Source organism: Bicyclus anynana, chromosome 10 (assembly GCF_947172395.1).
Source record: "Bicyclus anynana chromosome 10, ilBicAnyn1.1, whole genome shotgun sequence".
In the NCBI taxonomy this organism is placed as follows: Eukaryota; Metazoa; Arthropoda; class Insecta; order Lepidoptera; family Nymphalidae; genus Bicyclus; species Bicyclus anynana.
Genome location: NC_069092.1, coordinates 2,865,657 through 2,893,580, shown reverse-complemented (window position 1 = coordinate 2,893,580; position 27,924 = coordinate 2,865,657). Strand labels below are relative to the sequence as shown.

Below are 27,924 nucleotides of genomic sequence, written 5' to 3'. Positions count from 1 at the left end.
AGTTCCGGTTCTTAGAAGTTTACAATCTCGCGAAATGTATTATAAACTAACGGTATTTTTAATTTTACAGTGTCATATATAAGGTAGAGGTTCTCAACTCGATAACTCAGCGCGTTACCCTCTTGACAGACAGACTGACAGTCAGTCATCCAGATAGTCATCATTGATATTAAACTCTAGGCTTCATATTAACTATAACAATAGACAAGGCCAAAAGAACAGGTAAAATTATATCCGTTTCATTTTGGCCTCTAAAAAAGCCAGAACTTTCTGCCATTTCGATAAGTCAAGAAAAGTACTTATAAAAGGGCTGAAATGAAAAATTATAATACATAATAAAATATCAAAGTATATTTGAACATTTAAGCTTTATTTGAAGTAATTTTTTTTTTACAAACATTGTAAACCGACGGGCATTGAATCCATACCTCACTGGCGAATTTCCCCGTCGGTGACAGATTGTATCAACGACAGTTGTGCATAATATAAATACAAGTATGTAAAGATATACATATAAGTTTTAAATAAAATTACTACATAAAATATAAAAACTTGTAAATAACTGTATATTAAAATACATTTTAACATTTCCCTCCACCACTTTAGACAATAATAACGAAATACAAGTTAATAATTTTTTTAATTTTGATTTGATTCGTAATACTTCTTAAATCTTTAATGTAAATCAAGAAAAAGTAATTGCCAAATTATTGACATTTTTAATATTAATACTTTAATAGTTTAAAGAGCCAAATAACTTTCACCAATCTGTTACCTTTTTTTTAAAGGAAAAACAAATTATATTTACTAAAACCATGCAAATTTACTATATTCAAGCAGTTATTTAGCATATTATTTAGCAATATTATAAAGAAACATAATTTACAACACAGTCAAACAAGTTTTTTGCTAAATCATACAATTCGATATTAATTTTAGTAAATTTATATTGAAATAATAACAATATCCTAATTGCATACGAATATTAATATCTCTTTATAATATTATTATATTATCAGTTATAATATAACTGATGATAATAAAATAAAATCACAGAAGATTTACGTAAATAGGAAAAAATAACCGTTAACGGCAGTTAGGCATTATATATTTTTTCTTATTTTTTATTAAAAAAGAGTAAAAAATGCATATGTATATAACTCTATCTACATATATTAAATTGGTATAACTGTTTATGAGCACAATTAAATATAATTTACACTAAAATAACCTATCCACACTATTTTACAGAATGTAAATAATTTCACTATGAGTATATAAAAAAGTTAATTTACAGTCTAATTGCACTTGAATACTAAATATTTAAAATAAACATACATACAGCCGAAGATAGACCTTTTCTTTATGGTAGGCGTCCACATATCCGCAACGTACGTATCGGATGCTTCGCAACAAACGGATCCTAGTATTCTTTGTATAGAAAGTCACACAAGTGCGTTCATCGTACGAATCTACCGTAAAATTAAAAATCCGTTTGACGCCATGCGTCCGATAAATAGGTAAGATGCGGATATGTGGACTCCTAGCATAGGAAGTCCATTAAAGTTTTAGATCAATTAAGATTAAAGTTCACCCTGAGGACACATTAAAGACCAGTAATGGAGGAGGAATTTACCATTGTGTACAATTAGGATGTGTGGTGCCTACCTTGTTAAAAACGAGTGCACCTTGTGCACGCCACTGGGCTATGTGGAAGAGCTCGTAATGTATGTATTTTCGTAATGAGAGGTAGAGTTTAAAAATAAACCCTACCTAATAAAGAATTAAATACAATACCAGGGCCAGGCCAGTCCCTCTTTATAAGAGAAGGGATATGGAGGTTCGACCCACCACGCTGCTCCAATGCGTGTGGTATTATTAAATGCATTAACGAACACTATCACATGTTAATAAACGATAAAATATAACTATAAAATTTTATTGAATTGCACTATAGTATGAATATTATTTAAACGGGTACATACCACGATAAAACGACGAGATTTTTAATGTCGATATTTCGACCCAGTTGCATGTACCCGTTTAAATGATATTCATAATGAACAACCACGAAATAAGTTTAAAATCATTGCACTATAGTAAGTACTAAAATTAAGAATTTTCAAAATATAAAGAGTTGAATCGTCTCACCAAGATGAAGCTACTCGCGGAAAATTATATTGACAGTTATCAATTGTAAGAATGTTCCTCGGTTCCAGCCGGCTAATTCACTATCTTTGACTTATGCTAGTTGACATATACAAAATCAAGATTCAATGTAAATATGTCATCCGGTGCTTACTGGTGGATATCACACAGTAGGTAAATCACATTTTGATTCAATTGATTTGATGTTTATTTAATAATAAAAAAATAATAAAATAGTGAATAGGCCAGCTGGACTGGCCTATATAAAATTGAATTTAAAACCTAATAATTGAACGAGAGCTTTGCTTTCTGACCATTATTGGCTGCATACCCGCTAAAATGCACTTATTGAATCTACAGTGGCGACATATCGACCGAGTTGCCACGTTTATGTAACAAACCCCATAAGTTCCGCGACTGGAGTTAACACCCCGGTACCTCGTACAGGAGTATTCAAACTGCTTGTTCATCTGCACGGACCTTTTGAAGAACAGCTTGCAAGATTCGCACGTCGAGACCCCGTAGTGAGTGCCCGAGACTACGTCCCCGCATACAGGGCATGATGGTTTTATGATTGGTTGGTTTTCAAACGCTGAAATTTAAAATAAAATATATAACAATTAAATTTAAATGCTATAAATGAGTTAAGCAAACGGGCAGGCAACTTTCTCGCGCAAAGAATTTCAATTTAAATTCAACGTGTGAATGCTGCCTGCGTGATGGGCACCCTACCAAAGGCGGCAAATTTTGATAAGTATTTTTAAGTAAGTATTTGTACTCTTTGTGTTTTATAAATAAAGTATGCAGTAATAAAGTAATGCTAAAAATTATAAATTAAATTATTATTATAAAAAAATAAAAACAAAAACCATTAGTCGTATCTTTTTAAACATGATCAATCTTTCCCTTTCTCCTCTAAATAATCAATAATCTTATCCCACAATAGTCAAAATGGCGTATAAGTATATCCCTTCGGTCATTCTCGAAATAAAACTACTTTGTTAACTCACATTTTAATTTAGAAAAATAAATTATTTTCGTCACCATTTTATAGATATGGTTCCAGAAATATTTACATAATTTACAAATTGGCCAAGGCCATAATTCAAATTGCTACATACATTCGAGTTTTAATTTAAATTAATCAAAATGACGTCCGTTTAATTATGCCAGTTTCCTTATAAACAAGTAGGAATCCCATCCCATTCTAAGGAGGATGGTTGTGTCTTATATTACAATTGATGGTGACTCCATGCAACGTGTGACAGCCTTGCTACCGAAGGTGCTCCATCTGGCGTCAGTTTAATTATGCTAGTTTCCATACAAATGTTCGGACCCCATTCTAAGGAGGATGGTTGTGTCTTATATTACAATTGATGGTGACTCCATGCAACGTGTGTATGACAGCCTTACAGCCGAAGGTGCTTCGTCTGCTGCACTGCCACCGTTCCCTGGAGTTCCGCGCATAATGGAGGGAGTACTTGTAACCGTTCACGACCATCATCGGCCTCCCCTTTTTTGACAACTGGTACGTAACTGCAACTATGACACCGAATATTAGAACAGAGATTTTAAAAAGTTGGACCAATTACCTCTTCGTAATTTATACAGGGTGCTGGGGAGTATTTCCCATAACTCTGGGTTTATATTCTTTACCGAAAATTAATTAACAATGTTCAAGGAATATGTGTTTTTAAATTTATATTTTCGGGGTAAATAATATTTCGTTTGTAAATAGATCTTAACTTGTATCCCTTATACCTACGCATCCTCATAACTGTGACGAAAGCCAAGTTTTACGTATTTAAAAGTAAGGATAGATAAAGGCGTGCGAAAATTTAAAAAGTTTTTATTTTTTAGTAAAAATAATATTAGTTATGCAGTTCGGTTTCTATAAGAGGGCTCGTCAACACCTTTAAGTTATGGGAAATACTCCCGAGCATCCTGTATAATTAATAAAAAGTTAGTATATATTTCATTTTCGTTTAATTCCAGCACGATGTTCAAATACTGTTTAATGGACTGTGATAATGTACCTTTGTGTCGACAAAAAGGTAAGGGTGTAAAGCACGCTGTAAACGACTAAACATGTTTGACAAACTTGTTTGTTTGTTTGTTTGCGTGTGTAACCGCAAGCTATCAAATTATTTGACAAACACCATATTATTTGACCGAATATTCGATCGTTATCAGGATGCTTTACGATCACATTGATTACACTAATAATGACCGGGACGAAAGAAATCCTAATATTTTGTAGCCGACCCAAGACCTCATGATCCAATGACATTACGTCATTTCCACAACTGACCCTTGAAACTAAACAAGGTCCTAAAGACACTATGATCAGAAACTCTATAATTGCTTACAGTACTTACCTACCTATGAAAGGAGCATGGGCAGAGAGACATTCAACTTTTATAAAATCACGAATGTCTCGCTATCATATGCTCGCAGTGTAAAGGGGCAGATGATTTTGTAGGTTAAATAAATTATGCAAATTTTATATTCTATTTAATTTAATTTATTTATAAAAGCACTCTTTATTTCATATAGTTTACAAAAACAAAATTCGGTAAAGTTTTTATCACAACTATCGGGGTTCACAAAAAAGAACGATCGACTCATTTATAGTATACCCATAAATGAGTCGATCGTTCTTCTATATCTATATACTTATAGAATAGATCTGCATCTGCCTGTCTAAATTAAAAGTTTTTGGATATAAAAGTCATCGTAACTTATACTACGTTATTATACGTTACTCAATAAAAGCCTTTTATATTTGTACGTACAATACCTACTCGTTATTTTTATTAAGAATATCACACAAATTAAATAGGTACTTTTAATCACATCACAAAATCGCTATATACTAATTTGTATATATAGAACATTGGGTTCTTGTTGTTTTTACCTGCACACTCTTTTGAATTCTGAGTTCAGAGTAAACATAGTAAAGTTAACGTAATTCTACTAACATTAACAAATCTGGAAGTCAATGAGAATGGATAGATTTGTTACTTTTTCACACTAAAACTACTGAACGGATTCTGATATAACTTTAGAGATCATTTTTTATTTCAATTAAATTGTTTTAACTCTTTTACAATTACTAAATAGACTACATATACGTAATATAATGACTAGTACATATAATGACAATCATATGAAATCTTTATAGGTGAAAATGAGATCAAAAGATTAACTACATAATGCACGCCATTGACGATCAATTATTATCACATTTCTGCAGCACCCACGACTATAACTGATTGTGTATTGGTGTCGTCACTGCGTGCATAACGGCTCGACTTATGAAATGTCTTCGCTGCCGTTTGCGCTACAGAAACGTGAGAATAATTGACCGTCAATGGCTGACTTAACCATCTCCTTCCACCTTCTGCGCCACACAGGGCGAAGGGTATGACGAAAGCGTAGTAATGGGGATGATGACTAGGTTTGAATATATATTGATTTTTATGATACATTCGGTTAAATAAGGTCGATGTTAACTAATTTATACATAAAAGGCAAAGATTGTCTGTATATTTGCAAAATAATCAAGATTAAAAAATTTCAAATCTATTAAAAATCTCTTATTGTAATTAGACGAAAATTCATACAACTTCCTTACATTAAATATGACATTTTTTCAATAAGTGAACTATAAACATAAACTATGAATTTTATAGCAATATGTGTGACCGCGGGGTAAAAATAAATAAAATTTGTGTCACTTCACATCTTACGCAAACAAGCAAAGAGTATGAATGTGAAAAGAATTTGAGATGCCAGTCAAAAAAAAATTCGGTACAAAATTAAAAAAAAAAAAAACGAAAAAGTCCTTACGAACTCTTCAATAAAATTAGAATAGCAATCTATTGATCAACAACTCCGAAGAAGCGTGGTTGTGGTAGCCTTTGATTTCCTCGATGATGTTGCCCCGAGTAATGACCACCGCCTTGCAGCATCTGTACGAGTGGGTGGAGCACACCCACCGCGTCCTGCCGTAGGTCACCGTGGAGTGACGACAGTACGTGTAACGGTCGTAGAGGATCAGCGGCTTGCCTCTTCTGGACTTCAACATTGTTGCTACTACTGGAAATAAATCAATGCCCTTATGAACAGTACTTAAAAGGTTAAACGAGACGAATATATTAGCATTCTATGGTTTCACCGCGCCGGCGCCAGGTCCATTACGTGGCTGAGAGAAATTCAGAGAAAAAAAGCCCAGGATTTGTGATAAACGGCTGTAGAGTAGGTATAGCCATAATGGCTTATCTTCATCTTAATACGTATATGTTACCGTTAAATTGTAAAATACGTTAGTTTATAATCTCACTCGTGACAATATAATCTACCGTCATATTGTGAACTGAAAATACTGATTACGATTTAACGTGTTATTTTTCGGTATGCTAAAATCTATCGGATGTGAAACCGTTAAATTGCAATCTTAAAACGTCAACTTTCCCCTGATTGGTCGGCCTTACGGCAGACCGTTCTGTGAAATTTGGCACGGAGGTAGTTAACAGTTAGTAGACGTAGCTCTAAGGACGGATTTTGCGAGAGGGGAGTTCTAAGACCGAAGGAAGCCGCATATGCTATTTTTTCAAATAAAGTTAATACATAACTTTGTTTGAAAATATGCAAGCAAATAAGGAAACCCCATTTAAATCTGATCAGCGGTTTTTGAAACCCCCTTTTCAAATTGATTAAAATAAAAACAACTGAAGGCTCTTAGGAGCTCTAGCGTTTTTTCTAGAAAGTTAGAGCTTTCTATGGAAAGAAAGTCAAATTTATATCAAAAGTTTACTTCAAAAAAAATAATAAATAGTGTTACAAAATAAAGGTCACTTCTAAAATCTTACTATGTGTGCATTCAAACAGTACAATATAATATGTGAAGGTGAAATTATAAATTAACTAAATAGGTACAATAATATATAGAGTTGTGTCGACAGTAGAAACTCCAATTAATACTATAATACTGAAAACAAAACGATTATGCCACTAAATTTGTACTAATATATTACTACATGCAAAAATAAGGCAAGAGATTTGTATTAAGAGATCACTACTATCACATATTTAGCACCGTATTATATTCTCTATCCGCTAGAGAAGATAATATAGTATGATTATTACTTGTCGAGTCATTTATATGAGTAATAACCTTAACAGACGTACCAATTTGATTGGAGCCGACCTACCAACTTAGTCGGCGCGCTAAACTAACTCCCGCAATTGTTTGAATTTATTGGCCACCTATCAAAACTTTTTTTGTAATAAATATATGTTATAAGTTAAATAAGAATAAAAATGTATAAAATCATTATAGTATCGGTAATTATAATGATTATAGAAATCAATTTAAATTTACATTGTAGCCTGCAATAGACCATTGTAACAGACAAATAATGATTAAAGTCATGTATTAAACATGTAAAATGGCAAATTTATCAATCTAAGTCGGAAGGTTGGCATCAATCAAATTACTATTAAAGCATACATAAACTGTCAGATCTAATGGAGATCGACAGCATTGTCAATCTGTCATACAAAGAATTCTGTTGGTAAATGGTTGTGCGAATTCTTAGCGAAGACCAGTTTATTTTGGTCGGTATACACCCTCGCTTGACACCCGTAATGGTTGTGCGTGTAACAGGACCAACACCACTTGTCCCCGGAGCTCACGAGGACTTCCCGAGTGAACGTAAAGTCGCCAAACTTCATCAACTTCTCACCGTCGCGTGAGATCATGAACATGACTGAAAAAAAGTAACCGTAAGAAAAAATGCCTTAAACCAAGGAATTAAATGTAATAAGGTGTATTGTATTTGCCCAACTTGATGTTGGAACAGACAAACACTTGCATAAAATATATTGCTTTTAGAACGGTATCATTTTGTACATTTCATTGATACTTTTGATGTATGTTTTATTCATGTTTCACCCGAAAAATAATAGTGCTGTATTTTTATAAAATATTGACCATTGCACTTTGAAAGTCTTAATCATAGATATAAATCTATGACCAAGTAATTGTCTGTCATCCTAAAGAACAAGAACTGAAATTCAATAAAAATATCCCCACGTTGTTATAAAATTGTTTATTAGAAAACATAAGCATAATAGTAATTAAATATAAAACTAATCTTATTTCTTATTATAATCAAGCCTAAAATTCGTTGAATAGAGCTAGTTATTACAAGGTCAGTAATAATAATAATATTTAGTAGTTTATTATTAATAATTTTAAGACTTGATAAATTAATATTGTATATTTAAATATATTCAAGCGATATTCTAATAGTCTATTTTGGATTTTTCGAGTGCTAAAAATGCTTCCATACTTTTGAGTTTACCACCAATGTTAACTTAATTTTTGGTTACATAAGGTACAACACAAACGATACATTTTGATAACTTCTTTGGATATGTTACAATATTTACTTTTCATATGCGTTTCTAAAGTATCTAAATCAGAATGGTTATGTAAAATATGCATTGTATGTAGAGCACCGAATAATTCATTTGTTGGTATGTAGAATTTAATGTTATTCCCCTCATCCTTCGGTTTAATAAGTCTATATCTACCGTTAACTTCCAAAACGTCGTAGTTTGAAAGTGTTTTATAATCTTCGTATTCCTTGGGCCATTTATTTTTCAGTACTTTCACTTCTTCTATGAAATCCTGGTACCGAGATTGATTTATATAGTTGATACTGTTACTTTTCTTACGGCTTAGCAGCTTATCTAATCTTTCCGTAAATTCTTTCTTCATTTGCACAATTGTGTTTTCAAAAATGTCATTTGAACTTTTTGGATCTGGAAGTTGAGATTTTAAATTATAGATGGTAGTGAAACTTTTAGAGAATGTTACAAGTTCCTCGATTACGGATGGTATTTAACATTCATTATTTATGTTATTGCAGAGGGGAGGTATCAGTGATGGTATAAATAATAGGGTATTTGATGACTTGAGCTCACTTTTTTGTTAGGCAGCGTAGACACCGTCACGCTGCCAGTTGCGTTAGTGATTTCAGATTGGGTTACAACATGTCAGGCAGGGAAGGCGAATGTTTTTGCATTCTGAAATGATCCTTTAAACCTACTCTTAAGGTCAGATATCCTGGGACCTGCTCAAGGTGTTTCCTGTGCCACAAAATAGTGGTACAATCACTGTCGCTGCTACCTGTCACGTCGCAATATATCGGACGTCAACGACTTCCTCTACGTAAAAATGCCGCCTAAAACAAAAGCTACTTACTGTCCTAGCTTAATCGTTCTAGACGATAGACAGATAGGAATTTAAATAAATCTACAAGTGCAGTTGTATTCTTATATTAGATACAAAATTAATGTATTAAATATACAGCAATAATTTTAAATTATACATTCAGGTAACTTTTCAAACTCACATTTTTGTATCTCACACATATGTCCCTTTGAATTCAATTCAAAATCTATAAGATGAATGCCCCTTCTACCAAGGGTGTATTATTATTTTAACTTAATATAGTTAGTTTACTAAAAATAGTAAACTATTTTATCAATTTAATTTAAAATAATCTAATTACATTTCTAAATTAATAAGTTATTAATTTAATTCTAGTACATTGGTGTAATCTTATATCGTAAAACTATATTTTATTAATCACTTAATATCGTAACATAATGTAATGGAATGACTTAATAGATTATTGATTGGAAATAATCAAGTTAGGCGGTTCATGTTAATAATTTATTCTAAATCTAATAATAATAACCTTATTATAATACAATTAAATCAAATAATAATATTACAATTTAATAAATCCTTAAAAATATTTTGCATACTGAATATTGTTTTGAACAGTAACAGTTTCTGGGGAAGTTATTGTAATATATAAGTAACCCCGGAATATCAAGAGAACACAACAATCCAAACAAACTAAGATTAATTTTGAAACATGTACCTAATGCATGTACCGTATAATAAATACATGAAAAATATGTAATTTTTCTCGTCTTACAAATATTTCGATTTCATTATTAGTCAATCTAATTTAATATGGAATGAAATACTGCACAATTCTTCTTTCTAAAATAGTCTTAGTAGCAGCCCTGAGTAAGTATTGTAGCCGGTAGAGTCGGTTAGACATATACGTCGAAGAGCAAGTTAAGCTGTCGGTCTGGGTCTTTGCCGGTTACAGCAAAGATTTTCTACTTTAAGATATGTTACGTGCCTACAAAACAACTCAAACAGTGATACGAATTTAGTTACTCCATTGAGCGCACACATGCACAATTATATGTTTACTTATCGCATATATAGTCTTTAAATAAACTTCTTGAATACTCAATTCGACATTGTAGACATTATTTAGGTATTATTTGTTTAAAAGACTTTCGTTTCTTACAATGAGACTAAATGACATTAATACATTTGAATTTGAGAGAAGAATTTGCCTCTATTGTCACGTCAAACACGCTAGTGACATATCTATAGTATAAAATTTTTGGGTTACAGAGGCAAAACAAACATTCGAGCCCTAATTTGAGCAATTCCTTAGAGCAATTCTCTCTTTCAGGGGCGTGTACGCTGTACGCGTGTGCTGTCATTAAATAGCCTGGTAATGATGATATTTAATAAATGTTAAAGTATTCTCCAGAATTCGTAATGAACAAATTCGGTGGATCATGATTATGATCTATTCTAAATCTAATGATTTTCCAGTTCTTATCCATATGAATCTTTGCTTTGCAATCTGAATGCTGTTTAGAACAGTACCAATTTCTGGAAAAACGATTTTGTGAAAACGTGTATCCCCGGAACACTAACATCTTCTTATTGCTCCGCCTCGAAGGTATCAGCTTATACTCTAGATCTGTAATAATAATAAATTTGAAACAACTTTTAGTTCCAACTGTACAAGTCGGGTTGTCTAACAATGGCTTAAATCCGTCGTGCTATTTAAATTGCACAAAAAATAAAGGCCTTTACAGAATCAACAAAATTTATTAAATTATACGTATCTGTACAAACAAAAACACAAATTATATTAAAGAAACTGAAGATAGGATTTTTTTTATTCTCTCTATATCTAATCATTATCAATTAGTCTAGCTTAGTTTATATGTTTTTATTGTAACCGAATGATATGTCCATTGGATAATCTGTGCAATTTCGGTGGACCGTGGCTGTGCTCTGTGAAACAATACTTGATTTGCCCAACGTCGTCCATATGAACTTTCGCTTTGCAACTACTATTTGAACAATACCAGTGCTTTCTGCCAACTCTCGCGGTGTAAGTGTAACCTTTGTATATCAAAAGCTCCCTACCGCGTCTCGTTTTTGACAGCTCATAATCAAAACCTGTAAAAAAACAATACCTAGTGTTATAGCCGCGTTGCAACGATTTGCGGTCCGGACGGCTTCAGTGTGCTCGTGGCCATGCCATGGGGACTTAGAAGAACGTGAAATCTTTATGAAGCAGCGCCATCTACATTCTAGATTTAAGATTCCAGGATAGTAAATTCAATGACTTAAGGTGTGTATGTAATAAAATGTTTTTAGAGATTGAAACCGTATAAGCACGAAAAAAAAGCGCAAAAAAAAGAATTATTTTTCCTTTTAATTATGACGCGTAATAGGAAGAATGTGTTTGTATTTCTAAAGCAAAGGGATTATTTAAGAAAGACAGACAAGTGTACAACTAAGATACGATCTAATAATCCTGAGTTCGAGCCCGGGGGTATCAATGGAAAACTTTTTGTCTTTTTTTTTGTTTTTCTCTATTGGTTTCTTCAACTATTACAAAATCAAAAATCTCTCTCCTTTACAAAAAATATGCATTACTATTTTAGCCGTGGCTAGTTACTAGATGGCGCTATCACAGGCGTTCCGAAAAAAATTAGAGTAACCTATCTATTTCCAATAATACACTGTAATCTTTGCTCGTGGCATTCGAGCCGTCCACATCTCTTGTTGTGGTATTCTTTAGTAATTACTTGGGATAGGCGGGGAGAGTGACTTGAGTGGAAAAGGGGAGTGTTTGTTAACAGTCAAAGGCGCCTTTAACTAACACAATGTTCACAAGTGCGTGACTTCACTCAAGGTCATTCTCTGCCATTCTAGGGTCTTATTTTGGTTACAGTTAGATTTGTTAATTAAGTGGTCCTGACAAATGTTGTGCGACATTAGTTTTCTTATTTTTGTAATCACTGCTGAGTCTGCTACTAGTAAAACTTATACAATATTACAATTAAATGTTGGTTAGATTGGATTTAGATGACAGAAGTTAGGAATCTGGAAAATTAAAAATAAGAAGTTGAGTTGTATAAAGTTTAAAAACTGCTGTCTAATTTTATAACTTTGTATTTTTAAATGACTACTTTATTACATTTAATTTCATCCATACTCTATATCTAATAACTCACGCCAGCATGTAAGCGCACTTAATCCTTATCTGATTAGAAACCATATAAAACCGAAGTCCCTAACCTGGGTAAGTACCTAAAAAATAAGGCACGATACATAATTGTCCACACTGGTCGATGACTGGCAACATCGCGCGAACATCTCGTCGCGCGTGGACTTTTGAATTACGCAGCCGCCGGTGTACCGATGTAATGCATTTGTGATAGGGATGATGACAGACGGAATCACACAGTGGTCGATTGAACGATCTATGTTCGCAGTATCTCTGCAGGAAAATCAAAAATGAGGAGATCCACAGGAGAATCAAAGTCACCGACATAGCTCAACGAGTTGCGAAGCTGAAGTGGCAATAAACGCATAGTTCGAAGAGCCGATGGCGACGCGGCACTAGAAAACACAGTATTGTTCGACTTCGAGTGAGTCGCAGGGATTTGCTGGATACAGGTGGCTCAGGATCATGGTGTATAAAAGTCCCTACACTTTTGTAGGACGTCCATCATTTGCTTATGTGGAAGTCCATCGGCTGATATGATGATGATGACGCGTTTCTACTATGTTGACGTTTTTTTACGTTACATTCACAAAGCCGTTAGTGCTATCAACGAATACACTACTACCCAAGGCAAGTTGTCTTCCAGGAATAGAATTATACCAGACTCTTCTCCGTTAAATACTATAAATCGATTTATAATGACAATACGCGTCACAGTGTGAAATTACAATTATAAAAATATTTTTGAGTTCTGTTGTAAAATATATTTTATCAGTAGCATTATTATATAACATAAATTTTTTTACAACAGTATTTACATAAAGGTAGAACAGGTAAAATAAAGCCTCTTTCCGCCACCATATGCTTTAAGAGTCTATAAGTTAAGCAACGAATTTTAATGCAATTTTCAAAAATAGATTGAAATCATTGATATCTTTGAATATAACGCATCTAATAAAAACACGGTTATGAGTAGAAAGGAGTGGTTAGACTCGAAATAGAATGTTATCCATAGAATTATTTATTAATTAATTTCAAACAATTATATTTACATTTAATTTCATCCATGTACCTATAAATCTTCTCTACATTTTTCCATTACCACTTCGTTCAGTTTACACTTGAGTCTGTTTTTAAGATATTTTTATTGTAACCGAATAATATCTCCGTTGGATAATCTGTGCAACTTCGGTGGACTGTGGCTGTGCTCTGTGAAACAGAACTTGATGTACCCATCATCGTCCATGTGAACTTTCGCTTTACAACTACCGTTTGAACAATACCAGTACTTTCTGCCAACTTTCGCGGTGTAAGTATAACCTTTGTATACCAAAAGCTCTTTCCCGCGTCTCGTTTTTGACAGCTCATAATCAAAACCTGTAAAAAATTATAACCAGTAAAAATAGTACTATATTATGAACCTTTTTAAATTAAATATACCATCGTTCGTCTGTCTTTTCACACTCACATACCACTCTCATGATGATTCGCAATTTCGAAAAAAAAAAAACGGCGGCGGATCGATTAGGAATGCCAGCTTCCATACAAAATAGCATTCCGGTCTTGGCGACCGCGACCTGCGACCGAAGTAATAAAAGGTGTATAGCTTTAAACATAATATGGATAAATAGATTGAGGTAAAAATAATTCAGAACACTTGCAAAATCATAAACCAAATTAAAACATAAACTTTATTTAAATAATAATAATAATAATTAAAAGCTACAAAACCAAATACCATAACTAGAAATAAACATGAATTTAATATTCTACTTAAAATATTTAAATCACATACTAACCCAATCAATAACCCAATTTTTTGTCTATTTAAGTAACTAGGAGATCCGAAGCCAAAAAGACCCGCTGGACCTTCCAGAGGGTTGAAGGACAAGAGAATGAAATACTTGTATAGAACACTGATAGAAATGAATGTATTTTTCTTTTGGACAATACACACATCGCCATCTAGCACCAAAGTTAGCGTGTCTTGTGTTGTATATAATTCCTAGGAAATGAGACGAATATCTTAGCAATCCATGGATTCACCGTGCCGGGTCCATCGTGTGGTAAAGAAAAAAACTCCAAGCAAACTCCAAGACTAATTTACATCCCAGAAAATCCATGGTACCCGGGTTTTGTGAAAAACTGAATTCCACACGGACAAAGTTGCGGGCGTTAGTAAATTATATTAAACACATTTCCTAGAAAATTTATACAATTCCTAAATCGCATTATCCGAATCTAACAAAACCCAACCTAACCTAACCTTGTATAACCAAAAGTCTGTGCAAAAATATATTATTAAAAAAAATTCTAACCTAACCATTTTGCCATTCTTAAGTGCACTTTTATACATTTCCTAACACGATTTCGAAACCTAATACAATACCTAGGAAATGTATACATTTTCCAAGTGTTGTATGCCTTCTGTATTGCAGTGGATTATCGACCAATATTTTTTTTTATTTATATTTTCTTTATTTTTTTATAATATGAACAATATTCCCGTACCCCTCCAACTAGTCAGGAAAGACTGTGCTAGGAGTGGGTACGACAATAGACCAACGGGGCGGGAATGGAACCACCAGCCCTCGGTGATGAGTCCAACCACTCTTACCGTTGAGCTATTGAGGCTATAAATAATATTAGTTTTCATTTGCCTCAATATCTTCAGTGTGGAGTGATAACTTCATAAACGTGTTTACTATTATATCTCTTAACATATTTCCCTTCTTCATCTAATTCAAATTTGGGTGGCTCGTGATTGTGTATACAGTATCTCTCGGTGATGGTTTGGGAGTGATCAATCCTGACGCGAGACTTGCAACCCCGCCACTTGTTGGAGCAGTTCCAAATGTAGGAGTTCTTGTTGGCTTTAGCAAACGTATACCCATCTAGTATAAGCAGGACATTCCCGTTAGGCTTGGTAAAATATTCTAAAACATTGTCTGAAACGATTGTCTTAATTAGAGGAATGTTAAAAAATACGATTAATATTATTTTTAATCGATTTCCAAAAAGGAGGGGGCTGTTCGGCTGTTTGTATGTTTTTTTTATTAGTATTTAAAAACATGTTAAATAATAAAAGAAGTTGAATAAAAAAATATTTATTTAATTAATAAAATCATGCTATCAATTTATAAATTATCATTATTAACCATTATACTACGAGTACAACCTTTGTTTTATACTCTGCTTGGAAGTAGTGCAAGTTTATTTTGCCCATTGGTACCCTCGACGATTTCTACGACTCGTCATATCAGAACGCTAACGATAGGCGTCCACTGATCCGCAACGAACGTATCGGTCGCATCGCATCAAACGGATTTTGAATTTTACGGCAGGTACATAAAATGCATTGGGTGCGATTAGTGCGATGCGTACGATGCGGATCTGTGGACGCCTGCAGTAAGTCGCTTGGCGGTACGTCTTTGTCGGTAATGGCACAGAAAATATATTTATTTACTGTGGTAACTAGCAACGGCCAATAGTACCGCCAGACCAAACCATAGCCAATTAAAAAAATATATTATGGTCGTAAATGAACCCGAGATGATAATCATTTAAAAGTAGCTATAGCATACTACGCCACGAAACGAATCACGTAGACGCGGCGCTAATGTCTCTCATTTGTCTATGGCGCTGTCAATTTTAGCTCAGGTTTTAGCCGCAGGACTTCTTTCGTGGCGCGGAGTTGCTACCAGACTTGATACGCCAAAAAGATCGATAAAAATAGCTCCTTAGTAAACGTACTAGGCGGCCAAGAAACATTTGGAAAGCCCAGAAGTCCTATGCTTAGTGTTGGACCTCCATGGATTGTGATTGCGATGATGCTGACCTTATTTTAACATACACCCCCTCTGACGTTCTGAAGTATTCAGGGGGTTCGTGATTATGTTGTAAGTTACACTGCGTAAAGGTTTCGTCTGAGCTCATTCGTACCCTGGCTTGACAGGCGGTGGTTTTGAGTGAGGAACATATCCAGACGCGGGAAGCGCGATTTACTCTCGCGAAGGTATAGTTGTTTATCATCAGCAGAAGACCACCACGTGATGATGCGATGTACTTGTGTGTACCTGAGAGTAAAATAGGAACTATTACATTTACCCATATCAAATATATATTTTAACTAGGAATTTTTGTTAATTATAACAATTATAAGTTTAATTCATACCAAATACATACCGCGCGGTCTCAGCTTGTAATTTATAATAGTAAAATTCCATTACATCTGATGATAAAACTGAATAATAATGATACGTATTACCTATGCATATTTTGAGGTCTCGGAAAAGGCAACACGATTTTGAATATTTTGTACATAGATAAATTTTCGCTTCTATAATTTTATACACATTTTTTAGCAGACTCGAAAGTGGATTACAAAAATAGGAAAACCAATGTCGAATAAAGGTATGATTCACAATATTTGTCAGGAAAACAACTATCAGGACCAAGGAGTCACGGACTTGTGACCGTTTTATATTAAGGACGTCCTTGACAGTTAACTTACATTCCCTTTTTCCACCCAAGTCATTCTCTCCGCCTATCCCAAAATCACCCATGAAGGATTATCCTACAAAAGGTGTGGACGGATCGAACGCCACGACAAGAATCAGCTAGACCGTACGGCCGTAGCACCTTATATCGCCAGTCGTTCCTGCCTGATGCCTACCCCTCTCTAACTCCCTACTCTTTACGGAAACAAATCACGCGACCTAGCGTAGGCACGAGCCAACAGGAGATCGAGCGACGTCATATCCATCTCACACTACTATTTCCATTAATAATAATTATAAAGAAAGGTAATGAAGAAACAATATCAAAGCAAAATTTTATATTTTTATTGAACTAAAATGAGTTAGAATCAGGTTATTTATGTTCAGTTTCAAAACACAAAAAGCAGTAACCTTTTTTGCATTGTGTGCATTCTTGACGAACGTTGGTGGCCATTCTCCAAGCGATCTTGGAAGATTTCCCTTCACTTTTAAATTTTTTGTAACAGCCAATGCATCTCTTTCGTGTTCCTCTTGTTCCTATTTTAGGTAGCTCAACGAGGAAATGTTTCATAGAAACATAAATAGCTGACTCGGTAATAGTTCTGATGGAAGCTGAAAAGGTTCAACACAAATTTTCACAAAAGTTCCTGACGATATTTCTGTAGCGAGTATAATTTTCAAGCACCATGAAATTACTATACCATAAACCATAAAAAGCATCGCATCAGTCATTTTCAATTTTGAAATTAATCCTTATTGAATATAGAATTTTCATATTTTATATAAGTTTTTTATTTTTTATTCTTTACAAGTTAGCCCTTGACTACAATGTCACCTGATGGTAAGTAATGAGGCAATTTAAGATGGAAGGCTACCTTATTATGTACGTAAGTCTAGTGCTTACTTAGATTAGTCTTCAGCCAGTAACGAAATAGATTGACCAACTTTGGTTTAGAATGTCGTGTTGTCTACTATAGTCTTCATGATTATCAACCCACATTCGGCTCACTGCTGACCTCGAGTATCCTCTCAGAATGAGAGGGGTTAGGCCAATAGTCCATCACGCTGGCCCAATGCGGATTGGCAGACTTCACACACGCAGAGAATTAGGAATATTCTCTGGTATGCAGGTTTCTTCACGATGTTTTTCCTTCACCGTTTGAGACACATGATATTTAATTTCCTAAAATGCACACAACTGAAAAATTGGAGGTGCTTGCTCCGGACCGGATTCGAACCCACTTCCCTCCGGAATCGGAGGCTGAGGTTATATCCACTGGGCTATCACGGCTATACTTTAGTCTTGTAAAGTATGAAAACCTATTAGAAAGAAAAGATTTAGTTTTTATTACATAAATATATTTAAATGAAGATAAACCTAGTTAAGAAAATCAAGAGACTTGCTTGATTGCAACAAAAAACAATGGACAAAATTATTTATTAATATAATTGGAACCCTCGTGACTTTAATTTTAAGTTTTCGTCTATTATTACCACTATTAGATAAAATTAAATTTTGTCATATATCTGACCTTTCAAAAGTGCTTGTAAACTAAGCCTAATTGAAATAAAAAAAATTTGACATTTTTTGAATTTTATTAAAAGTTTTAAATTGAAAATAGAAATGAGATCTCTTTCTATTTGTGATACTTATAAAAGTATACATTTGTTATCTCTATTAAAGCAAAAGTCAACACAACACTGTTCACACTGTTCAGTACATATGTACTTTTACTACGTTTAGGATACTTGCAACGTTTTCTCGTTACACCCCATGCAGGTAAATGATGAAGTCGATCTTTTTTTATTTCGGAACTTTTTTTCTTCAAAAGATTTTCTATTTCTTCAACAATTAAAAGTCATATCAAGACCGAATGCAACAACAACCAAAATTATAAAATTATATTAAAGAAAAGACTAATTTTATTATTTAGAATATTAAACATGATTTAATTTGAGGGATTTACTGGACGCAGACGGCTCTGGATCGTGATGTTTGGAAGTACCTACAAAAGGCCTATGTCCTGCAGTGTCCTGCTGATATGATGATGATAATACGACCTTTATTTATCTGTGATAATTATAAAAACATTTGCTTTCTCTATTGAAGCATAAGTCAACACGACACTCTTTACAGTACACAGATGTTTTTTTACTACATTTCGGATACTTGCAACGTTTTCTCTTTAGACCCCATGTTGGAAAATGATTAAGTGCATATTTTCTTTTCTTAGAACTTTTTTTCTTCGAAAGATATTCTATTTTGATATCTGAAAGTTTTGAAAAACTGTTATAAAACCCGAATAGAAAAAGAAACAAATTAAATAAATTATATTAAAGGAAAAAACATTCCTCAGTGCCTGAAGACGAAAGTCTTCGAACAGTGCGTGCTGCCAGCGATGATGTATGATATCGTGAAGAAACTATAAGGGATGTGGAATTTCAACCTACTCCTAACAAGTTAGCACGCTTCCATCTTATACTGCATCATCACTTACCTATAGGTGAGATTGTGGTCAAGGGCTAACTTGTAAAGAATTAAAAAAAAAAAAGGTTTGCTAGGTCAGGTTTTATTAAAAAATTGTAATCTTTACAAATTCACATAATTCACGACTTCATTCAAAAGTTTTTTTCTTTGACCGGTAAGTAGAACTATACTGTTTCCATTTCTTGGCTGCAGCTTTATGTTCACGATGGTTCATATCTTTAACCAGTTTCCGTTGACCCGTCTCTTTCAGCTTTCGGTATCTTTGACGTTCTTTTTCTTCCATCTGCGCCTTTTTTGCGGGATCACTTTTAAGTTGTCGATATCTCAACCGTTCTGCGATTCGTTTCTGTTCTTTTATCTCTTCTTTGGTTTTAGGTCTACGTTTGCGTGGCGTTGATAATTGCAAAAATTCTCGTAGAAGTACCACTTTCAAATCTGTTCGAACAGACACTGTCAATAAACATGACCTATGTCATATTATAGAAAGTAATTATGTTACAACTAGGTAATTCACTAAATTCATTGAGGGTAGTTGACTTTAAAAAGTCTTGTACCTAATGCTAACCACTCACTATCCGATAAGCTCACATTCAATTTTATCGGACGTCAACTCATTAGCGCTGAAGGCATGTGAGCTTACTTGATCGTCAGTGGTTGACATAATAAACTAAACATTTAAATAAGAACAAAGACTCATTTGAAGCAGAATTTATTGAAAATTACATTATTATTAAAATTGCTTATTAAAATCTAAACGATAATTTTACCATAGTATTATTCCATTCATTATTAATTTAGAATAATTATATACATTATGTCATAATATACATATTATATCAATTGTTGTTCCAAGGTGTTTTACTCATACTTAATTCAAACTATATTTAGATATACATATAAGAAACATACTAATAAAAAACATACCCAAGTCACCAAGAAAAGAATTTAATTACAAGTATATTGCCTACTTACTTCATAGCATATGCACTTTACTTTAGCCTTCTTATCAAATTATTTATTGTTATTAGATTTTAATGTTATTAGATCTATTATTTGTTAGGATTATTTATTAGAGAGATTTTAATTTGCTACTACCATGAGAAGGTATACACAGCGCGCTCTAATACCCTGTCCCTACGCTTATCTGATTAGCCAGCGCGTTATCAAATGAGCCGTGAGGCCATATCAATAGACAGATGACATGGAGAAATGACTTATGGCCTGATGACTCAGTTAATAATGCAAGTAACCTTTAACTCGAGACGTTTGCAGGACAAATTATTGTAGACTAGCTATGGATGCCCATGTTTTAGCAAGACATGATGTATGTCTTCAGTTTTGTAGTAAGGAGTAATCCACCACAGTGTTCTTAGCGCTCATGTAGACCTTGGCCTTGCAACTGTTGGCCTTGTTGGAGCACACCCACACGTGGGACGTGCGGTTGTTCCTGGCTTAGCTTGGATAGCTGCCTAGTCAGAGCTTTATCACTTGAGTCGTCGGACGGTAATCACTTCCTTATATCTAGCTGCCTAATCAGCGCGTTATCATTCAACATGCCAGGCCGTCAATAATTTCCCTACTTTTATCTGACTAATCATCGCTTTATCAACTGAGTCGTGAGGCCATATCAATCAATAGCCAGATAGACATAAGGAAATTACTGATGGCCCGACGACTCAACTGATATTTTCATGGTAATAACTCGAGACGTTTCCAAATTATTGTTGTTTTTGTAAATTAGCTAGTTGGGACGCCCATATTTTCACATACGTCCCGTCTTTCGTTTTGAAATAATTCGGCGGTGGGTGGGTGTGTTCCAAGGAGTAATCCACCACAGTGTTCTTAGCGCTCATGTAGACCTTGGCCTTGCAGCCGTTGGCCTTGTTGGAGCACACCCACACGTGGGACGTGCGGTTATTCCTGGCGAAGGTGTAGGTATTCACCATCAGTAGCTTTCCGCCGCGGTTCGTGTCAATGAACTCAAACTCCAATTCTATAAAAAAAGTATGTATCAGCTCTTATGCCTAGTTCGGACTACTTTAGTATTTTAGTCGAGTACGAACAGTTTTTGGATTTACCGCCCAAAAATAGTTCGTACTCGACTAAAATACTAAAGTAGTTCGAACTAGGCATTACGCGGTAGAGGATTTTAGTCATTTCATTTATTAGCCTATTTTAACGGACCAATACATTTTAGTCAATTCACTTATCAGCCTATTTTAACGGCTCAATACATTTTAGTCAATTAATTATCAGCCTATTTTAACGGCCCAATACAATTGAGTCAGTTCACTTATCAGCCTATTTTAACTGCCCAATACATTTTAGTCAATTCACTTATTAGCCTATTTTAACTGCCAATACATTTTCCGTTGTGAGCATTTTAAGAAATTAAATATCACGTATCTCAAACGGTGAAGGAAAACATCGTGAGGAAATCTACATACCTGAGAATTTACTCAATTCTCAGGGTATGTGAAGTTTGCCAAACCGCATTTGGTGCACTAAGGCCTAACCCCAGAGAGGAGACTCGTGCTCAACAGTGAGCCGAATATGGGTTGTTAATGAAGAATACATTTTAGTCAATTAATTATCAGCCTATTTTAACGGCCTCATACCTGTTAAATGGCCGGTTAATAGGTTGATAATAATGAATGCTAGGCCTCCCTCCCATATAGAGGGAAGTTTAGACCCACCACCACAATACCACCGCTGCAATGCATGTTGGCGGGCTTTGGTTGATAAAACCACTATTAGATGGTAATGATGGTAAAAAAAATTATAATAACCAGGACCGACGGCTTAACGTGCTCTTCGAGGCACGGGGGTGTATTCGCTTCCGAACTCCGGGTAGAGAAATTTTAGAAGAAAAGAAAAAAAAGAAGCTTTTTTTTAATTTCTTAGAACAAAAATGACTCAATATCTCGTAGCCCAACCCAGAATTTGAACCAAGCACGCGAAAGTTTGTGTGGATGTTTGGTACCTACTCTTTTACGCAAGAACTATAGAATGGAGTTGGCTAATAAGTATTTGGAATGGAGATAAATGTATTAACACATAGGTTGCTTTTATCCCGGGATAATCCATGGTTCCTACATCAACATCTCCTTTCCCTTATTCCACTTATATGGTGTCGGAAAAATATGTCAATCTTTTATTTTGACATATTTTCAGTGCCATGGTTCCTAAAGGATTTGTGAAAAGCATAATTTCACACAGACGAAGCCGGGGATGGATTAGAATACAAAAAAACTAAGTGTAATATAATAATAATAGCCCATTTATTTGCAATCCGAAAAAAAAACAAAAACATATAAGTAATACAAGCAATTTTTAAACTTAAATGCCTACTAAAATATATTATTTTACAAATATTTGAAAATCAAATTAATTTATTTAGCGCTGCTCTTACTGTCAGACGTGTTGATTTTACTGTCAGACTGACAGACTGACTAAAGAACTTTATATTTTTTAAACATTTAAAACATTAGTGCGATACAATATATTTTATGAAATATATTACAAATGAAAATAAATGCAAATATCAGTATAAATCCAGTAAAAAGAACTATTTTAGACACCCGTAAAAACAAAATTATCTATACTAATATTATATCTAAACTAATATTATAAAGAAATTTCTTGATCTACTGTACCGATTTCGAAAATTCTTTTACTACTAGAATGCCACGTTATTTGTGTGTGTCACAGGCTTTGTTTTACCCCCGTATTCTCACGGGAACGAAAACTATAACGTGTCGACACGTGTCAAACCGAGAGGCGTTAGCTTGTATTATAAAGTAACCCGACACTTAAATTATAGGAAAATTGAAATCAATACTAAAAAATTGTTTTACAACTGCACAGCTGCTATGTTTTATCGATTTTTAAACTACACATACGAAAATCAGACTGTAAACTATAAAGCTCTTAAGCCATTTTAATATACTTCCCCTCTTTGGTCTTGTAATAGTTCGGAGGGGGGTGGTTATGGGTAAGGTCGTAGTACACTATCTCATTGGACGCGTTCATCCTCACTCTACTCTTGCATTGGCTGGATTTACTCGAACAAGTCCACACGTAGCACATCTTGTTGACTCTCGCAAACGTAAAGCCCTGGATAAGAAGCAGTTGCCCGCCGCGCGATGAACTTATGTATTCGTATGTTAATTTATCTGAAAGCATTTATAGGTTAAAGTTTGGATGTAGTAGTAACGGCTACAGACGATTAAGTATTGAACGCTGTGCGCTACAGCGCGCGTAGGGTTATGATTATTGGCGTGGTTTCGATATTTTTAACACTGCTTACATCCCTACACGCGCTGTAAAGTTGACCGTCTGTGACCGCCATAAGGCCATTTAGCCCTGGATAAGAAGCGTTTGCTCGCGCGATGAACTTATAAATTCGTATGTTAAGTTATTTGAAAGCTTAAAGTTTGGATTAGTGGTAAGGTGATCAGCCCTAGATGAGAAACAGTTTTTCCCTGCGTAATGAACTTTTGTATTCGTATGTTAAGTTATTTGAAAGCATTCTTATGTTAAAGTTTGGATGAACATATCTACACACACATATACACGTACAAGTGTGTGATTTGTAAAATTATCAATAATTCCTTCCCTAACTAGATGTAGATCAAGATTTTAAACTTCTTACTTCATAAAAAATGGTTATATCAATACTAAGGTAATATAGGATACAATAGGATACCCCAAGATTTTTTAAATTTTCATAGAAATAGGTGGATATCGCCAGTGTCACCACGCTAAAAAAATAAGCACATTTCACAATTAATGACTTATTCAAAATTGAAATTAAAACAATAAATACACTTAAAAGATCTTTATTTTCTTTAATGCTAATTAATTATTATAAAAATTAATAATCAAAATAAACTAAAAGATCTTCATAACAAAAACCAAATTCAGTTTAGTAACTAATTCTGCTTTTTTAAACTATTAACTTCCGACATAAACAAAATTAATAATTAAAATAAACCAAATCGTCTTTATAAAAAAATGTCTTTTTTAAAGCTACTAAATGTACTTCTTTAACAATTAACTCCTCTGGTAAATGTCTTTTATTTTTGGTTTGGTAAATTTTGTATTATTTTTTCTTCCACATCGCTTATAATACAAAACGCAATATTTATTTTCTTGTTTTATAATAATTTTGTCTACATAATACTCAACTTTCTTTTTAAATAAATATCTTAATAATACATCATCATTAACATTGTAAGAAAACGAAGCGTTTTTCCCAAGTTTACTACAACTTGCAGCCAATTCGCTATTGACAGTCATAGGTAAAGGTGGAGTCTTCTTACTTGGTTCAATTTGCATCATGCTAACGTCTTAACATTTATTTAATTATGGTTTATTTATTTTGGAGCTTTGTTTTTTTTCTATGTACTGATTTTGATTCCATTAAATGCTTCAAGTGTTTAACATCTGATAAAATTTGAACTTGTGTGCTGAGATTTTGTAAATTTTCATTATGGTCTAAAATAGCTGTAACTGCCACTTTTGTTTTCTCATAATCAAAAATGCTTATGATTTCCTAATCAAATCTGCGGAAAATGCATTTTTAAGGACCATGTTCTTTTGACAACTTTGTCTCGTCATAGTTCATAATATTTTTTGGTAGCAGATCTAGAAGAGAAATCTTTAAATTTTTAAAATATTCTTTGAAATCATATTTTTTCCGCACGCGCTTTTGTGATATTTTGAGTAGACTTTAGCGTCAATTGGTCCTTGTGACGCTCTAAAAAATTTCTTACCCAACAATCACCAGGAACTTTATCATTAAATACGTATGTTTTATTATTTTCTTTTAAATAATCATAAACCGCTAATTTTAAATCTGATTCTGATAGCGGACTCCCAAAGTCACCCGCTGAAATAAGTATTTTTACGAATTTCAGTTCTTCTTCCAGAGATAAACGGAAGCGAGCATCGGGTTTATCGCTGTGAAGATTATGTGCTCTATTTTCTATTGTACGTCTTGGAATGCGGAATTGTTTTTCAGCGTCATAAGAGGTTATCTTTTTGGTTTTTACTAAATCCACAGCCAATAACAGCATGTCCTCTGAGTAGTTCTTGTAACTTCTCCCACCTAACTGTCTTCTATTTCTTGTTTTTTGCCTTTTTTGCGGAGGCATGTTGAGAATACCTGAAATGGTTAAGTATTTATGCAAAAATTTCTTAAGAGCATATGAAATACAGGTAAAAAATAAAACATTTCTGTTACCCACTATTTTCTCTAGTTTAACACGTATATGTCGCCGTGGAAGCTTGGCTCACTGAAAAATCTATAACCTCAAACCTAATAATTATCATGTTTACTCTTTAGTTATTTCGAATCGACTAATTATCTAGAAATCTAATAATTTTGCAATCAAAATACTGTTCTGTTCTGATTTAATTAATAATTAGTCTCTCAAGTAATGATGACAGGTGACAGCAGTAGAAAAGAAACTCTTTAGGTTCTGTGTTGAGATTTTGTTATCGTAATCGTCAGCAAAATCTACGTTAGTTAATTTAATAAATTTAGAATCAAGCTTTCATGTAATTAGATTTTGATTATTTACTCTTTAAGTAATTAAGATTGTAAAACGTTACCACCATAACGGACGTGGCGGCGATCGACCAATAGGAAATGATCACGTAACTCTCATCCAATGGCATCGCGTCCCAAATGGCGCGTGGTCGGTACACTTGACTAGAGTGAGGCACCCTGCTTCCACTCTAGTTCTAATCGCGTTTTTGAGATGGAAGAATCGTCTTCCATTTGTTAAGTATACTGAAATAGTGAAGTGTTAAGTAGTGGTATTAAGAAAAGGAAAGTGATTAGTGACTTGGGTTATTAATTGGTTCAATTCTTTGTTGAGCAGCTTGAGGGCGTCATGCTGCTTGTCGCGTTAGTGATTTTGTTTGATAATGTTTCTTGATGAAGTAATTATTGATCTTAAATTGTTTACTGTGGGCATGGAGAGCATGTCGGGCAGGGTTGGTGAGTGTTTACTAGTTTTAAAAGGCGCACTTAAACCACACCCTTGGTCACAAGTCCTGGGACTTGCTCGATGTGCTTCCTCTACCACAACTACCAGGGTAAAATAGTAAAATTAAGAGTAGTTTATTTTGTAAGCGATTAGTGAGTTTAAGTATTAGCGTACCTATTGTAACTGGCAGAGCCGATGACCAAGGTCGGGTCAGCGGTTCTGTCCACATTTTTATTAATGACTCTACGTTTTCTACGACATATATGATTTGAAATGTATAGGTAAAGTTTTCATAATACCTGGTGTGGCAACTTTACCTAACCTCAATTAACATAATTAAAAAAAATAACCTTTTCCCATACTTAAAAAAATAACAGTTTTAGACATTGATTACCAAGATTATCTTTTAACGGTATTTCAAGTACCATTCTATAAAACTCACTCACCTGCACTTTAAAAATAAAATAAAAATAGTTTATTTCAGTTTTCATTTTTATTTTAAGAGTTGTGAACTCCTGTGACAGAAGACTCCACCCTTCCATAACAAGCCGTAATGAAAAATATTTAAAACCAATCATAGTGGGTATAAATAAAACTAAAAACATAAGAACATGTGTATTGTGTATGTGTGTGAGTGTTTTAAAATATTCTTTGAACTCATATTTTTTCCCCACGCGCTTTTGTGATATTTTGAGTAGACTTTAGCGTTAATTGGTCTTTGTGTCGCTCTAGAAAATTTCTTACCCAACAATCACCAGGAACTTTATCATTAAATACGTATGTTTTATTATTTTCTTTTAAATAATCATAAACCGCTAATTTTAAATCTGATTGTGATAGTGGACACCCAATGTCACCCGCTGCTATAAGTACTTTTACGAATTTCAATTCTTCTTCCTGAGATAAACGGAAGCGCGCCCCGGGTTTATCGCTGTGAAGATTATGTGCTTTATTTTCTATTGTACGTCTTGGTATGCCGAATTGTTTTTCAGCGTCATATGAGGTTATCTTTTTGGTTTTTACTAAATCCACAGCCAACAATAGCATCTCCTCTGAGTAGTTTCTGTAAGTTCTCGTACCTAACCGTCTTCTATTTCTTGTTTTTTGCCTTTTTTGCGGAGGCATGTTCAGAATACCTAAAATGGTTAAAATATTCCTATTAGATGTATTCACTTAACTACATACACACATAAGTATTTATACAACAAATTACTTAAGAGCATATGAAATATAGGTAAAATAAAAACATTTCTGTTTCCCACTATTTTTCCTAGTTTTAACACGTATATAATTTGAAAACCCTATGTATAGGTAAAGTAGCCATAATTCCTGGTGAAGCAACTTTACTTAACTTCAATTAACATAATTAA

The 27,924-nt window shown here is 33.9% G+C and overlaps 1 long non-coding RNA gene across 1 annotated transcript; it reads right to left on the bottom strand.

Annotated features, from left to right (window-relative positions):
* Positions 1–349: 349 nt before the first annotated feature.
* On the bottom strand, positions 350–21,272 carry LOC128198396 (uncharacterized). Its single transcript, XR_008251111.1, has 2 exons — positions 17,480–21,272; positions 350–16,645 (listed from the first exon to the last, which is right to left on the bottom strand). It is a non-coding gene; the product is annotated as an uncharacterized LOC128198396 (long non-coding RNA).
* Between the last annotated feature and the right edge of the window lie 6,652 nt (positions 21,273–27,924).